At 42.7% G+C, this 17,973-nt stretch overlaps 1 protein-coding gene across 1 annotated transcript in view; it reads right to left on the reverse strand.

Annotated features, from left to right (window-relative positions):
• Positions 1–13,672, reverse strand: part of Oxgr1 (oxoglutarate receptor 1) — a 19,631-nt gene extending 5,959 nt beyond the window's left edge. The window contains exon 1 of the mRNA XM_021204174.2: positions 13,548–13,672. The gene's annotated coding sequence lies outside the window, so the exon portion shown is untranslated. The remainder of the gene's footprint in view (positions 1–13,547) is intronic.
• Positions 13,673–17,973: the final 4,301 nt, after the last annotated feature.

Below are 17,973 nucleotides of genomic sequence, written 5' to 3' on the forward strand. Positions count from 1 at the left end.
ATACCCAGAAGATCTTCCAACTGGTAATAAGGACACATGCTCCACTATGTTCATAGCAGCCTTATTTATAATAGCCAGAAGCTGGAAAGAACCCAGATGAAAAACTTTCAATGTTTGTAAAAATTACTTCTTACTGTAAAATTCCCAAACCATTATATTGCTTTGCAAGGAAAAAGAATTAATCAGTACAAATTAAAAGAGAAAATATGATTTCTATATCTTAAAAAAACAAAACAAAACAAAACGCTTTCCAAAATAATTTCACTCTTTTAGACCAGATACGACGTTTAAAATTAAAGGATCAATGTGAAGGATTTATGTGAGGGTAGAAGACAGCTCCTATTTAAGATTGGTCTCTTGCTCTGATTTAGAAAGCACTCTGTTCTTTAAAATGAACCCCCAGTGGTACAAGATTCCTGCACTTACAGTCACAGCCCTGTAGAAGCCCAGGTGTCACCTGCCATGTGCTTAAATTGCTCCTTTGAAGTAGGTCACAGGCTTATCTCCATGATGATCAATAGGCTCCTACCTCTCTAATTAGAGAGCAAGGGCATCTTGGTGTCCTCTGTTCCCCGAGCTCTGCAGAAAAGGCAAAGTTAAGTAGCCTTCTCTCAAGGGTCATTCATTATCAATCTGGGCTCAGGATGGAAAGAACAGGAAACTAAACCATGAGAAATAGCCTTAGATTTTATTCTGAGTTTTATGGAGACAGAAAGAGAAGGTGGGTCTACATGTAGACCACTCTGCTTCAATCTCCTCTACTTGTACCCAAATTTTATGTGACCTTTAAACATATCTCCATTGTTCCAACTATGCCTGGCCATTTGTGGTCTTGATTTTTTGGTAGCTTTTGCTGTGTTTGATGTGCTGGTGACGAAATACTCTTCATGATCTAGAGAAAGTAACTGNCATTTATTAATATCTTTATGGTGGATGCTACGAGAAAATGTACTCATTGAATAAATTAAGGTTTGTTTTTTTTTAATCTACAGTGCAGCATAGCAGGGAACAAATTCTTCCTTGTAATGGATTCCAAGTTCCTGTGGTAGTTCTCTGGTGAGGATGGAGATATTGAACATAAGGCCTGAGATTTTGTTGAAAACCAGTCGAGCTACTTGGGGAGAATGTACTCTGGTCAGACATCTTTGAATTCATCAAAAAAAAAAAAATGGATGGACAAACCATGCTCTACATTAGTCACTTTTAATTTGCTAAGATGAAACAATATGCCCAATGCAATGTACCAAAAGATGGCTTTATCTGGGGCTTATGGTTTCAGAGGGTTAGAGTCTATATGGCAGAGCAGAGGAGGCAGGAGGAAGGCTGCAACAGCTGACATTCACGAACTACAAACAGGAGGGAGAGACATACTGGAGATGGCTGGAGGGTTTTCAATTCTCAAGTCCACCCACTGTGATATATTTCTTCTAGCAAAACCATGCCTGAGATTTATGGGGGCTATATCACTTAAACCATTACACTCTCTGAGGACAATTACAAACTGAGTGTATCCTAGATGTCAGCTTCTAACAAGATCTTAAAGATTTGTTTTCCTAGAAAGTGAGTATGCTGTTGCTATGCATTATGAATCACTTCTTATGACTTCGTTAGCTTCTTTTGTGTATATGTAAACATTTCTAAACTGATGTGTCTTTGTGGATAGTTCGTAATTATAGAAAAGGGATTCATACAGACAACTTAGAATCTACTGGGAAAGAACTCTATTAGTTGATCCATCCCTGAAACAAGGAGAGAGAGAAGAGAAAGGAGAAAGGAATACAGACTAAAGATATGGAGAGCTGCAATGTAGCCATGGCCTCTCAGACCTCTATGCAGAGACACTTCTGCGCATATCACCCAGTTGCAGCATCTGTTCATAATCATGAAGGGAGATTCTCCAGCTCCTTGATGGCCCTAAGGCCAGAACCATGCAGACAACAAGGCCAAGTTCAGTGGCTCGCTTGGGATGGAGCCTGGTCTTAAATCACATTTATATCACCTTAGATTTGTTGTTGTTTTTTAGGGGCAGAAAATCCCTTAGACCTCGCCCTTCCCCAAGCACAGAAAGAGAAACTTAGCAAGGGAATAAAGCCCTTTGCTTTTTCTAACACCAGACTCTCCATTCAGAAGATCCTTCCCACCCTCTCTTCCTGATGAGCCCTATGATTTCCTCAGACTTAATGAAATAATGTTCTCCTAGAAATCCTTTTACCTCTTCCAAATACTAAATTTCCTTGAATTTTGCACCATAAAATATAGCATTTATTTAACCTTGAGCCGTTTAATTTTTTTAAACACAAAAATAGTTTTCTGAACTTGAGACTTGCCTAGTCAACAGGATGGAGAAGGCCATTTATAGTCTCTTCTGTGAATTTTTACACAGCGCCTTAAATAGGTATAACCTGAAGTGCACAGCTCTGTCCTCCATCTCTGTGAGTTCTGATGTTCATGCTTGCAAAAGACTTGCTGGGTTGTTGATGCCCCCTTTAGAAGGAGGGCAGACAGTCACTGGACTCATACCTGAGTATCCAGCTACTCCTCTCAGACATTCATATGTGATTTTGCTCAAACTGCACATGACCTCCAGGTCTCTGAGAAGACTGAGGGATGTGAAGCTCCAGTGCCCAGATGTAGGGAAGCCATCATAAGTGCTGGGTTCCGACTTTCCAGTGTGCCTATTTTGTGGTCACTCGTGCTCTGTAAGTAAATCTAATAAACTCATTTGTTCCCCAGCAGGAATTTTCGTTGAAATCAAACTTTAGATTTTTTTATTGAAACCTAAGGAGTGTAGACATTGCCCAAAGAGAAAATTTTTACAACAGCATACAATAACTATCACCCTTCATTATTAGAAAATGACTGAACTTAGAATCTGATTCTTTCTTTGTCTTTAACATGAAACTCTTCAGATATTAGTTTCTGATTGACATCAAACAGCTTCCCCGCCTACATCACTAAATGACCACCCGAAGAAGAATATACAGAAAGAATGCAGAGAAACTTAATGTGGCTTAATAATTACAATTTTAAAAACAATTACTTTGTTAAATAAAAGAAACTTATCACAATAAAAATTAAATTGTGTAATGGAGAGCTACCTCAGTAGTAAAGTAGGGCAACTTCCTAGGAAGTGCTGGGCTCTTGGTTCAAGAATGAGAAGGGAAGGAAAGGTGGAAGGGGAAGGAGGAGGAAGAGGAAAGGAAGCAGCAAAGATAACGGGTGGAAGGGTTGGAGGAAGGCAGGAGGGAAGAAAAATTAAACTGACAGGTTTCATTCGGGAGATTAAGAAATCATTAGTGACCTTGAAACCATTCACTCATGTGGTGTAAGCCAATGCCAGTCTCTTAATTGAGCTGAAGGGTAACATGGGAAACTACAGTTTGTTGGAAAAGATGAAATAAGTAAAAATGTTTCTTTGAGGCTAACATGTTTCTAAGGAAAAAAGCTAATTTATTCTTTCCTCTGAACAGAAGAAACTTCAGCCTGATTCTACATAGAGGGTGATCAATAAACCAGTGGAAGCAGAAAGCCTGAAATCAGCCAGATAAAAGATGCAGGGTAGGAAACAGGGAGACGAGACATGTATGTTCAAGCCCCGCCTCAAGCCATTACAGGCTCCACAACATCCTCCACTAGCTCTCACAGTCGGAGTGAGATCAGAACTGCTTCAAACAAGGAGAAGCTCACAGTCTCACACTCATGAAACAAGAAGAACAAGAGGCAGAAGGGAGGAATCCCTCCGCTTTGAGGCAGGAGAGTAGAGGGGGAAGGTCTGTAAGTGCAGGTGGCTGTGCTGTCTGCTCCCACCCCAGAAGCTTTACCCTCACAAAATATCAAAATTAGAACTAGGCGAGAAGCTTTGGAAATATCAAACGCTTCGTTCCCTGCAGAGCCTGTTAATCAGAGCGGTTGAAGGTGGGCATAGTCTTAATATTTGTTATCAGTCAACCAGCTATCACAACTGACAGGCCAAATTGGAAAAAAATGATGCAGTGGACTACAGATCATAAAGACATAGACATTTTAAAGACTGCTGATGCCAAACACTGACAAATGTTAAAAACATCATGTTGAGCATAAAAAGCCAGAAGCAAAGGAACTAAAATGGTATGATTCCATCTTAATTTTATCATGATACAGGGTGCTGATCTAGAAAGTTAAAAATGAGCACAGAGGTTGCTTCCAGGAGAGGATAGAAGTTGACCAGAAGAGACAAGAGAAAGCCTTCTACGTTGATATAATGTCCAATGGCCTGATTATGGTATGAATTACTCAGAAAAAAGTTATCGTTGTTAGTACTCATTGAACCAGGTACTTAATATCTGTGCGCCTACTGTATATAATTATACAATGATTAAAAATTAATTAATTCCAAGAAAGACCTGAATGAAGAGGCATGGGAAGTGGATTCCTATGAGCTTCCCGGGTAGGTGTATAGAGGTTTGAGGAGTAGTAAATCTTTGGGGACTGAGTGAGCAGGCTGAGGTAGGAAACCTGTGAAAACTGAGGAAGGTTTGAAATTAGAAGGGGAGGTTAAATAGCTACCACGTTGTCTCTTGGGGCATCACTGTGGGTGGCAGGCATCAGAGAACACTATGGTACTTGAAACAAAAGCCAATTCTTAAAGCTGTCTGCGGACCCACAGAATAAAGCCTGGAGATTTGCATATCAATGAATCCCCTTGGCTTTTCTCCTACTCTAACATTAGGGCACCTAAAGAGTAAAGGGCTCACCTGAGGCTGAAACCATAGCCTGTCAGGAGAGGGTAGGAATCCATGGTAGGAGATCCACAGACTGTGAGGGAAGCTGTGCTTTTGAGCAAGGACAGAAGTTGGGAAAATCAGTCACATGATGACCAAAACAGATGGGTGTCCACATCAAGCTGAGGAGAGGAGAGACAGCTGTAATGTGTAAATAGGCCAGCTTGGGAAATCGAGAAGAAGGGAAGGAAGGAACTCGAGCCTCCAGTCAATCCATGAACCAATATGTGCATTTGAAATGGACCAAAAACAGATGGCAAAATTGACAATTTTATGAGAAAAATTACTAAAATGTTACATGTACAAGTAGAACACAACATGCATTGGAGATGGGTCTTGAGGAAACTTTACAAACGTGGAGGTAATTTTTAAGAGAAATCTCAGAGCCAGGTGTGGTAGCACACACCTTAATCTTAGCAACCAGGTGGCAGAGGCAGTTGGATCTCTGTGTATTTCAGGCTGGTTGATAGTCTGTGTTGTAGGGCAGGCAGGGCTATATAAGCATTCCCTGTCTCAGATAGATAGATAGATAGATAGATAGATAGATAGATAGATAGATAGATAGATAGATAGATAGATAGATAGATAGATAAATAGATGGATAGATAGACAGACAGACAGACAGACAGACAGACAGATAGATAGATGATAGATAGATGATATATCGATCATAGATAGATAGATGATAGAAAGATGATATACCGATAGATAGATAGATAGATAGATAGATAGATAGATAGATAGATGATAGATGATATATCGATAGATAGATAGATAGATAGATAGATTTCCACATCAAGCTGAGAAGAGGATATACAGGTGTAATGTGTAAATATACCAGCTTGGGAAATCAAGAAGAAGAGAAGGGAGGAACTTGGAGTCTTAGGTTAATCCGTGGACCAATGTATGCATTTTGGATAGCCTCCAATACTTTTTAAAAGATGATTACTTTGAAATATATTGGTAGAAGGATGGATGGATGGATGGATGGATGGATGGATGGATGGACAGACGGGCAGGTGGATGGATAGATAGATAGATAGATAGATGGCAGATTTATACAATACTAGTTTATGCAAAAACATGAAAGCTTAAAGTTGAAAAAAATGTTTTCCTTTTATGAGAGACAAGTTCTAAAGGTACAATGAGAACTTGAAGACTGATTCTTTCTTACCTCATCCTGGCACTAAGAGCTAAACTGTCATGGATCCTTCCACAATACATAGAGCACTAAGAGGCAGATCCTTCCACACTGACAGGAACCCAGTCCAGCCAAAAGCTTGGCTATATCCTGATAGGAGCCAGTGAAGCCAGCATTATCCCTGAATTCACAGACTGCAAGACCATCAGTGTGGCTTCAGAGAGCCCCTGGAAGTGATGGAGGGGAGATGGGTAACAAAGCCATCTCAAATGTGTTTAGCAACTTGTTGTCCACTAGAGTGACACATATGCTGAGCATGTTATTAACTCAAATGCTATGCCAGCAACTTTCCACTAAGGAACAACAATGTCCTAGGAAATGAAAAAAGGAAACTAAGACCTTCTGTCATTCTTATGATGACTCCTCCATACTTACAGTTTTATGTGTATACTTCCACTACTTATATTTTGAGTCATACAAATTATATGTTGTATTTTAGTCATGTTCAGTTTCTTATCTTCTGGTGTTATACTTACATTTTTTTCTACTTATTTCCTTTTTATGGATGTTTGAAGCCATAGCACTCGTGTTAGTATGAATGATCTGGATTACTTAAACCATCACCTAGTTTAAATGGAAGAGGGACAGATTCATTAGCCAATGCTAAATATGTCTTCTACATTAGAAGCTTGACCAACACTAGCAAATCTCAGTCTTCTTTTTGCCTCTAGAACACTCTATATACCCAGACATTCTCCAGTGTTGACCTGACTCCCTATTCCTTCCATTGCCAAGATACACACAGAGTAATGTGTGATGTTTATGAGCCACAAATTGCATTACTGACACAGCACAGGATGATGCAGAGCTCTACCCATCCCAGTTTCCATAGCCCAAATTGTCCTGTTGCTATAGGAACAGACCACCAGACACACTGTGCTGTGTGATGCTCAGCTCTTAAGAGTCAACCGTGTAGAGTAACCAGTGTTTGCACTTTCTACAGTAGCCGATACCTACCACATGAGCTTCACCTAACATTGAAATAACGCTGACAGAGACCCCTCCGTTCCTATCGCATCGGCCTCTTTCAAGAGCACAGCGTCACAGTAAGCCATTGAAATGTGCTTCTATATCCTACTGAAATTCTGTCAGTCTTTTCCGTCAGTGACCACAGCTGGGTCTTACCAGCACTACTAACCATCTTTGCCTGGCAGCTTACATTTGGGTAAAAATGGGTTTAGGGACACACAGAACCTAGTCTGTGGTTTCTTTGTTAGGGGATTTTTCAATCTCTTCCTTTTGACCTTTTGTATAGCTTTCATGATTAATTTTTTCCCAGGGCTCTGTTGACATAACAGACCACTGTACCAACCTATTAACCTTTGAAAAATCAAAGTTGAAATCTGACTTGAGTAAGAAACCCAAAATAGTTTTCAACTAGCCTGGAGTTTATGAACAATACACTGGCTGAGTCTATCACATGAGGTGTCCATCTCTGTTGGGTGTGGATGAGCAGAGGCAAGCAATTAAAATAAGAACTGGTATAACTCAAGAAGGAGAGATAGCATCCTGTTCAGTCTGGACATGGTTTGCCTGGACGTTCGCATGTGGAATAAAAAACACAAGCAATTTAATTGCACTAGCTGTTTATTGCCTTCTCTGACTTCTACAGTCCTCGAGAGTCTATCCCATTTTCTGCTTTTTATACTGGCATATGATTGTTAATTATAACTGTTAAGCTGTTTATTTCTCCTCCCTCCCTCATTGCTTCTGAATGGTATCTCACTAAATTGGATTTTTTAAAAAACTACCTTTTAAATTGTAAATCCTGCTCTGATCCAGATTATGAGTTTAGCTGAATCCAGACTGATAATTGAAGTCACAGTCTGTGTCTACATGATGATTATTTAAGGCACAGTGTGTGCTCCATTCGGGTAATCTATGGTCAGAGAACACTGGTTCATGCACATCAGCCCGTTTCCAAAGATGCTTTATTTCTGGCCACTGCTGACCTCCCTCACCCTTTCTCCCATGTCAGAGCAGACCGGTGGCTGTGGTCTCAGAAGTCATCCCAGCTTCTGTACCTGGCTTTTCAATCCTTATTTTTAACTAAGGGCCACCAGGTCGCCAAATCTCCAAAGCATTATTCTTTGAAGAAGCAGATTCCTATTTGTCACTGTATTGTGTGTTTGTTTGAAAAGGGCTACATTGATGCTCTGTTCCCTTGGACTTGCTTTCAAGCCTGGCTTTCTGTAGCTTCTACAGTTCTGTCCCTGTGACTCTCACAAGGGAGGACGGCCGTGGGCGTGAGAGTGTGCGAAGGAAAAGGGAGCACGGCAGGAGCGTCCTCCTGAAAACCAACCTCCCAGAGCAATTAAGATGAAAGAGCATCTCCAGGGGAGCACAGGCCTGTGATGTTGGGCACCCTGGGCTTTCAGCCACTTTCCCTTCAAAGGAGCTGAGCTCTGGACAGTGTTCTTTTCTGACATTGAAGCTGGACTACACATGGTATCTTTTGGACCAGGGACTTGGGCACTTACTTAGGCCTTGAGCAGGGTCAGCAAAGTAACTGCAAAATGAAAATGCAAGCTCATAGGTTAAAATTCAGAAGGGTATCTTTATAGAACTAAATACAAAGCTCCGCTTCTTCACAGTCTGTCTTGGCACCTATCATCATGTGCTCCCTCCTCCACCCCCATGTTAGTTCATCTTATGCCATTCTAACGTGAAGAAAAATTAGCATTCTAAATATTAATGTTCAATTTACTACCCAACTTTCTACTGTGCTATTCTCAAAATGACACAAGTAATGCTTCTTTTGTTCATTGTGTGTGCATGTGTGTGTGTGTGTGTGTGTGTGTGTGTGTGTTATATTCCTGTGTGTGCAGATGCACATAAATGTATGGATACATGTATACATGCACAGGGAGGCCTGTCCTCAGAGGTCGATCTCAGAAGTGCTGTGTACCTCCTTTGACACAGTCTTTCATGGGTCTAATCTCACTGGTTAGGCTAGATACATTGCCATTCTAGAGAGCTCCAGGGATCCACCTGTCTCTACATCCCCAACTCCGGTGCTGCAAGCATGCACCTTACATGGGACTCTAAATCAGATCCTTGTGATGTCAGACATTCATTTAACCAACGGCCACCCTGTTCCGATCACTGCAATCTTTCTCCAAAGCCCACACATGTATAATGGGGAAACTATGCAAATTTAATGCTGTTTTTTTCATTTTCCATATTCCCATCCCCGACTAAAGTCATCTTTGACTTATAGGTGAGTAAGTAAAACCTGAAAGCAACAACATCTATGGGCTCCTCCACTCTTCCCTTTCTTCTGTGTCACCATTGTTTCTGTAAGTCGATGGCCTGGACAGTCAGGGAACTCACAAGATGTGCTACAATATGAATCCTCGCTCATAAAGATCTCTTAAGATGACATTAGCTTCTTTCATTATTCAAAGAAAGCACTGGATTACACAGAAAACATAGCTTATGCAGACTGTCTATGTACCTTCTTAAGTCACCTATTCACCTAGGAATCTCTCTGTTTCCTTTAACTCTAAAGCACTGTGATATCAGAACTCTTTACTCCCTGGACACAATGAATGTTACGTGAGAACGGGGCTGCAAAGAACTGACCTACATATGTACACTGAATATACCTGCTCTCTCCACTCATGTCCCACCATCCCATCATATTAAACTTACAAACCTACATTCAAAGATGGCATCATGAAGAATTTCCAGACAGCAGTATCAGAACATTAAATCAAGCACAGAACCGTTTTAGTCACAGTGCTTTGGGATCAGGTTGCACAGCTGGTAAGTTAGACCTGGGCTTGAGTTAAGGAACCATGTTCGACAGACTCAAGTTCAATCTGAGTGATCAACATTAAATCTGAGTTCAACCTGAGTGCTATCAAAATTAAGCACATTTTTACCTTTTCACAAATGCCAAGTAGGAAAAGCATACATCACTGATTCTACAATCTGTAGACCAAAAAGACATAAAAGTTGGTCATCACTGAGATTGTCTGAGTAGCATCTGTCACCTTTAGTTCCCTATCTTATGTTATAGAACCATCTAAAAAGCTCTGGCCTATTGGGACGACTGACCCCTAACTTCCCGATGCACAAAAGCTTCAAAAGCCTCTTATTTCAGGTTGAAAAGCTGACAGGTTACTGGCTACTTCACTGTAGATTGGCACTGTGTAGGGTGGATGACTGTTTGGAATATGGCAAATAGACATATGCATAAAAGTTGGCTTTAACCGAAATGGATGGCTCTCCACTCAAAGGGAGTTGACATAGGTAACTATGGCCTGAGACATAAAATCATAATAGAGATCTTTGAAAGCAGGGTGTCAAATGCCCCACAGGCAAAGCAGGGTGAGCCTGTGACAAAGGTAGTTTTATAGCCCTTCCATTATACTACGTATATACACACAGAGACAGTCTCACATGGCCCAGCCGGTCCTTAAACTGCTCTGTGTCAGTGGCGGATATGGGTTATTGGTCCTCCTTCCTCTGTCCCTGGAGTTCTGAGGTTGCAGATATGGACCATCCTACCCAGCTATGATTCAAGATTTTTCAAAAACTAAATGTCTCAAACCAAAAAGACCCTGTGATGTAACAAAGGGTCAGTTCTCGGACACAGTGGGACAGTCACCAAGGACTCGGTATTTGCTTTGTCATTTCACAGAATGTCCTCGCTACCTATCAATAGAGATAATCAGGAGGGCTATGCACATGGTCCTCCAGGGAGCCGCATCCCATCTGCATCTTTCTCCCTGGGCATCACAGACAGCTTGGGACACAAAACCTCAACCCTTCTCGGAAGCACAGGGGAGTGGGTCCCAAGGTGGAAGTCCCACTGACCATCCTTCTCTTTGTGATTTTGTGCACTTCACAGACACCCCTGATATCCCTGACAAGCCTCTCTGCGTGGCCTACAGTTTGCATGTGGTAGAATACCAGGCTTCTTGCCCGAAGCAGGCTGAGTTCAGCAGGCAGGGCTGAGTCTGTGACATTGTAGAAGCCAGTGTCTCTGTATTCTGTCTCCTGAACCCATGGGGAGAAACGTCCCAGACCCCGTATATTCTCCGTGCCTAGTGTCCCATAGATAAAGAGGGCCATGCATACTGATCCTGCTGAGGAGGATCAATGTTACCTGAGGAACGTGAGCAAGGGAGCCACTGACGTGAGGATAATTACTGCTGTGCTTCTGAGTCTGGCGCTGTATTTTCCTAGTGCAATGACCTTAGACAAGTCATTTAATCCTGGACATTTCTGTTTTCTTAAGAAAAAATAATTTCTCTCTGCTTAGTAGAGAGGTGGAAGAAGTTTTAAAACCATATATATTAAAACACAGCGTATGGAAACTGTTTTGAGGACCATAGTAATGAGAAGTGCTACCACCATGTGTCCATAACCAAGACAGGCCATAGGGAATCAAAGCATGCAAGGTCCCATGCCTATCTGTGACAAACTCACAACTTAGTTGTCAAGGAGTATCTGATACAGGACTTAATTTTACCTCCTATCAATACGGTGTCTATTATCTCCTATCAATACGGTATCTATTATTAACTGCACCTACACTTCACATCGTGAAGCTGGGTCTATCCTTGTTCTCATCTTACATGTGAGGTAATAAGGCACCTCGCACTGCAATTGAAAAGGACAGATCTAACCTGTGAAACCTATGAAGACTGAGTCCAGAGCTCAAACGTCACCTTGGCTCTGTGACTTGCCCTCTTCCTGTCACTAAATGTGTATGTGCTCTACACAACGACTGTCAGACTTGCTTCTGAAAAGAGCAATGTGATCATTCTCCCAAGGCTTCTGTCTGACTGTCTGTCTTCCCCGTTGGTGACTTAGTCTAGCTACAGGCTAAGGGGCTGTGGTAGCGCAAGCATCAGAGCTCCTTACTGTGCTCCACCTCTGCAAGTTCTCTGCGTCTGTCAGCCTGGTCATGATGCACGGGTCTCTGTGAAGGCCTTCATGTAACACTGAAGACAGAGTTCTCCGACACCTACTGGAGATGACCTCTCTAAGAATGTCTCAAAACCTGTGACATAGACAATAACGGCCTAGCTATTCAGGGCTGGTGCAGTCAACTCATCCATACTTAGTAGATTATCCTATAGGGACTTGCTTTATCATGAGTTCTTACTCAAAAGTTCATAGATCCCGTGAAGCGGAAATTTGTGTCACATACAAAATAGAAACAAAATCCTTTCTGACTAACAGGACTGGGACAAAGAGTAAGACAATAGGAGGGATTTGAACACAAGAGTCATACAATAAGAACAAATGAGGGCTGGTGAGATAGCTCAGCAGTTAAGAGCACCGACTGCTCTTGCAAAGGTCCTGAGTTCAAATCCCAGCATACACATGGTGGCTCACAACCATCTGTAATGAGATCCAACGCCCTCTTCTGGTGTGTCTGAAGACAGCTACAGTGTACTTACATATAAAAATAAATAAATCTTAAAAAAAAAAAAAAAAAAAGGACAAATGACTGGGGCCTAGAGAGATGGCTAAGTGTGTAAAAGCACTTGCTTAATCTTGAAAATGACCCAGGTTCAGGTCCCAGTACCTATATAGTGGCTTACAACCATCTGTAACTCCAGTTCCTAGTGATTCAACACTCTTCGCCTAACCTTGGAGATTACTATGTGGTACTATTTGCAGGCAAAACATTCAGATAGATAGATGATAGATAGATAGATAGATAGATAGATAGATAGATAGATAGATAGATAGATAGAATAAAATAAATAAACCTTTTAAAAAGAAAAAAAATGTCAGTTGACCTAGTAAGACTTTTCTGGAGAAGGATGTGACAAAACTTGATGTCTTTTGGTGACTTCTGCTAAAATCAGCACAACCTTGACATGAGGCCCCGTTTTAGACTCCCCTGATGACTATCTTTATCTCAGCTCAGCCATGCTTCCAAACATGCTAAGAACTTGGACAGCAACTCTGGATCTCCATAAAACTTCTGATATCAGAAAATGGGCCATTTTCTGCGAACGTCTTTATGAGTTTTGTCATGAGTTTTCATTTACTGTTGAGATCCTGGAGACAGGTCTGTTCAATCAGGTTCCCAGGGCTGGGACACAGCAGATGGCAGATCCCCGTGGCTCTTGAGCCAGACAGTGCCACCTAATCAGGGAGCCCAAGGTTGCAGTGAGAAACATTGTCCCCCCAAAAATCAATAGGAAGAGCTCGTAAGGAATTACAGCTGAGATTAAACTCCTGACCTGTACACACATGCATGATGCATGCACATACACACACATAAACAGACACAGAGGTGGGAGAGAGAGGGGGGAAGAGGAAGGGGAAGGGGAAGGGGAGGGGGAGAGGGAGAGGGAGGAGAGAGAGAGAGAGGAAAAAGTGAGGGATGGAGGGAGAAAAGGAAGGCAAAGATTAAGGTGATCTCATGCTATGGTCAGTAAAGACTCGTCTGGCACACTGGTCTGTTTTAATTCTCGCTCTGCCTGTTCCAATATTTAGCACTCCCTAGCCATGCAAGGTGGGTAGTTAAAGCAGGAAGTCAGTGAACATCTTCGGTGATCAAACTGCTAAGGCATCAGAAGAACCCATCAGTTGCCTTGTAATTTGCACAGTACCTTGGCAGACTTCTGGCTTTCCAAGTTGCTGCTCCTCTCCTCCCGACCAACTCTTACGAGTTCTGAAGAATCACATGCTTAAAGAAATGGGGTTTCCCTGCATGTCCACAGCCTCCTAAAGACCGTTTCCTGGAGCCATGGACTCCGGGTTAGTCTGGCTGTCTTCTAGTATGGGTCCTGGTTTATATTCAGTTTCATTATTTTCATTTTAAAGCCTAGCCTGTTAATGTAACCAGCATAAATTACCCCCGATGACCCTAACTTTGTGTGGCCAGAGAGCAGTAAAAGCCTCCAACACAAACAGGTTAGAGGCAGTCGAAAGCGCTCACGTGCAGCGCCGCCACCGTCCAGGGTTTGCTATTGGGGCTGCTGCTTGTTAGGGAATGTTGTGCTGTAACATTCCTTTTAACTGCGTGTTCTGTTTTCACTTTCAGACTCGGTATGTTTCTAAGGATGGTGAAAATATTAAGTGTTTACATTCCTTTGGATTTAGGTTGGGAGACTATTAAAAGTGAACTCTAATTTGAGTTTATTTATGGAGATTACCCTTTCTCATCAATGGGCATACACTAGCGACATCGAGAGTTCGAATCTGATATATATATATATATATATACATTTGTTATAAACCACATGAGGTAACACACTCTGAACATGGCCCAGAAAAGGGCCAAAGTCATGGGTCCTCCTTACATTTTCTTGGGGATATCCTAGGACTCAATCTTTTGGTGGAGGGAATTTCCTTCCAACACAAACAGGTTAGAGGCGGCCAAAAGCGCTCACGTGCAGCGCCGCCAATGGGTGCTGACGCTTGTTAGGGAACATTGTGCTGTAACATTTTCTTCCTCATCCCCAGATGTGGAAGGCTAAATATCCCATATTACCCTGTCAGTGGGTCAGCACACTCCCCGCTTTGGTTTCATCTCTGTGGAAGCAGTGGGCATATGACGTGGCTGCATATTGTGTGCTATCTTTTCAGGGAACCAGAATAAATAAATTATTCTCATTTTCTCATTTGTCTTCAGAACACCCCTAGGAGGCATCAGAGAGTAATACATACTGTACACAGTGAAGCCTGGTGTTGAGAAAGAGTGCCCAGTTGGTGACATCAATTGTTCTATACCCGAGTGCCACACTGTCTTCCTCTGACCTCTGGAAACTGCACAACTGTGACTCCTCTGCCTGCAGACAGGCACCCTCTTCACTCTCTTTTTTCCTTTCTCGTATTTAGTCATCTGTGACATTGTCAACAATTCTGACCATGACATTCCCTTCACCAAAAGATTGAGTCCTAGGATATCCCCAAGAAAATGTAAGGAGGACCCATGACTTTGGCCCTTTTCTGGGCCATGTTCAGAGAGTGTTGCCTCATGTGGTTTATAACAAATGTATATACGGCAGATCAGAACTCTCAACGTCTCTAGTGTATGCCCATTGTTAAAGATAATTCTATCAATTGTCTACTAGTAATTTATATAGTATCTCCATGTGCCACATTTCTTTAAATTAATTAGATCGTAGTAAAGAAAATTTTAGAGGCAAACAAAGAAGCACTGGGTAGTGCACAAGGATGGTGGACTGGGAATTCACACCTGTGTGCCTGAGATAAACATCTGAGCTGTGTCATGGGAGAAAGCACACTGGCAAATGACACAAAGAATGCCGCCCACCGTTGGTAAGTTGAAAGGCCAACGAATCAACTAAACTGTAAGTGCTTCTCTGAGAGTCTTATCTGTTGCTGTGTACAGCTCAAGGCTGAAGAACAATGCCACTCTCTCCTCATTCGCACCCTAAAATATTCTGAAAAGAATATTTTCTAATTTTTTCCCCATACCTAAAGAATGTTCTCCATTTCATTGGTTGGCAACAGCATCCACTCAATTGCTCAAGCCCCAAACTCAGGAGTCATTTTTGTCTCCATTCTTTAAAGACTGGAGTGACAGTTTCCTTGTGCACAATACTACCATTGCCAGGGCTTTCTCTCCAACACCACTGACGTCATGGCTGTCTTTGGCCAATGAAGGAGGAACATTACGTCCTTTCCAAGTAGAGCTTTATCTTCTGAAGTGACCACGTACACTTTCCTGTCTTGTCAACATGACAGCAATGTCTAAAGAGAACCTGAGAGGCTACTGGGAGCAGAACACACAAGCCACCTGCGCTGTGCACATAGATTGAAGAACACACCGAACTGTTGGCTCTTTTGTCCCAGCCACACACCGGCTTCATTAGCACACGTGGGACCCGTGCCCTCGGCAATCCTCCAAGCTCCCACCCTTTTTCTGTCTTCTCAGCAACGCTCTCGGCATCACTGACTTAGTCTTCCCAACCGTTGGGTCCTTCAGAGGCTCTTTCGCTGTTGAAAGGACTCAGGGTTAGATCTTCAGCTCTCTCCTCTATCAGCATCCCGACCCTAGGAAAATCGCACTGTGTGAATGCTCATTTCTAAGAAGCTTTCCTTAGTTACCGAACACATAGGATTGGTACATATTATCTCAATGTCCATGTGTCTAAAAAGAATAATTTCTAATTTTTTTCCATACCTACAGAATTTCCTCAATTTCACTGGTAGGCATCCACTCAATTGTTCTAACCCCAAACATAGGAGTCATTTTTGTTTCCAGTCCTTAAACCAGTTGTCCCATCCCCATCCAATCCTCCATGAAGCCACACTGGCCCCAGTGCCATTGTGTTCTCCAAGTCTGATGTCTCCTCATCCTCATCCTCATCCTCCAAGTCACCCTGCCCCCCTCTCTCGCCAGGCCTCCCTGCCTTCACTTGTAGAGCGTGAATCACCATTAAACAGACAGCAGCTTGTATTCTTTAAACATATGCATTGTGTCACGTTTATTTCCGGTCTCTCTCCGCTGCACTCAGAATACAATCAGACCTCTGAAGAAGGGCCACATTAAAGCCCTCATGTCTGCTAACGCTGAAAGTGGAGCTGACGTTGGAACCGTCCATCTCCTCTCAGGGTTGTATAAGAGATCTTGGAACACTGGAGGAACGTTGGTATGGTTGTGTAAGAAGACTAACAGCCCAACTAACATCGCCAATAGTGAAGAAAATACAGCGATGTATGGATATTGGATTATTCCAGGACTATAAGTGAAATCTCTGCTTTTGCACCCATGAAGTGAATTTCAGGCCTTTACAGAAAAGCAATTTGACTTTGACGATGTTTAAAGCAATTTTAGAATTTACTTTTAAGTTCCAAAGACTTTTGATCTGTATCGCTGAGACAAAAGACTTCTATCAGAGAAGATTATATTAATACAATGGCTTGTTATGTGGATAAAACATGCATTCACCTAAAACCATTAGCTAAGTGTGCTGTGGGGTACTGAGGTTTTTCCATCAATCTTATTAATCTTGTGATAATTATTTCATGATGACATCCTTGTTTATTCCTATTCTATATGATATACATAAACCATTTTATTCATTTACATTTCAAATGATATCCCCCTTCCACAAAACCCCCATCACATCTCCCTCTCCACCCTCCCCTTTGCCTCTATGAGGGTGCTCCTCCACCCACTCACCCACGCCCCCCTCACTCTTCTAGCATCCCCCTAAACTGGGGCATCAAGCCTCCCTCCCCTCCCACTGATGTCAGATAAGGCCATCCTCTGATACATAGGTGTCTGGAGCCATGGATCCCTCCATGTGAACTCTTTGGATGGTGGTTTAGTCCGTGGGAGCTCTGGGTGGTCCCGTTAGCTGATACTGTTGTTCTTCCTATGGGGTTGCAATTCCCTTCAGCTCCTTCAGCCCTTCCCCTAGCTCTTCCATTGGGGTCCCTGGACTCAGTTCCATAGTTGGCTGTGAGCACCTGCATCTGTGTTGGTTGGGTGCTGGTGAAACCTCTCAGAGAACAGCCATACCAGGTTCCTATTGGCGAGTGCTTTGTGGCATCAGCAATAGTGTCCGGGTCTGGTGTCTGCAGATGGGATGGATCTCTAGGTGGGCCAGTCTCTGAATGGCCTTTCCTTCAGTCTCTGTTCCATTTTTTTGTCCCTGTCTCTCCTTTGGACAGGAACATTTCTAGGTTCTTAGACAGTTTTATACATCTGCAGAATGTGACTTGATCATATCTGTTCACCACTATCTCCCTCCGACTCCCCTTTGTTCCCCCAAATCTCTCCCCCCAACACCTGCATCTCCTCCTTTTAGTTTTCCTTTCACTATTGATAAGCATCTGAGACCAATTCATGCTGCCCATATGCACCAGGAGGCTGTCCAATGTGGCATGAGTAACCTATCAGCGGCCACACCCCCTAAAGCAAGCCACTCCCCCACACACACTCACTGCAGTCATAGCCTGCCCATCCGCCCTCTGAGACCCTCCTGCCCACGGTAGGATCCCTTCCGCCCTCTGAGACCCTCCTGCCCACGGTAGGATCCCTTCCGCCCTCTGAGACCC

The sequence above is a fragment of the Mus pahari genome, chromosome 8 (genome assembly GCF_900095145.1).
Source record: "Mus pahari chromosome 8, PAHARI_EIJ_v1.1, whole genome shotgun sequence".
NCBI classification, from domain to species: Eukaryota; Metazoa; Chordata; class Mammalia; order Rodentia; family Muridae; genus Mus; species Mus pahari.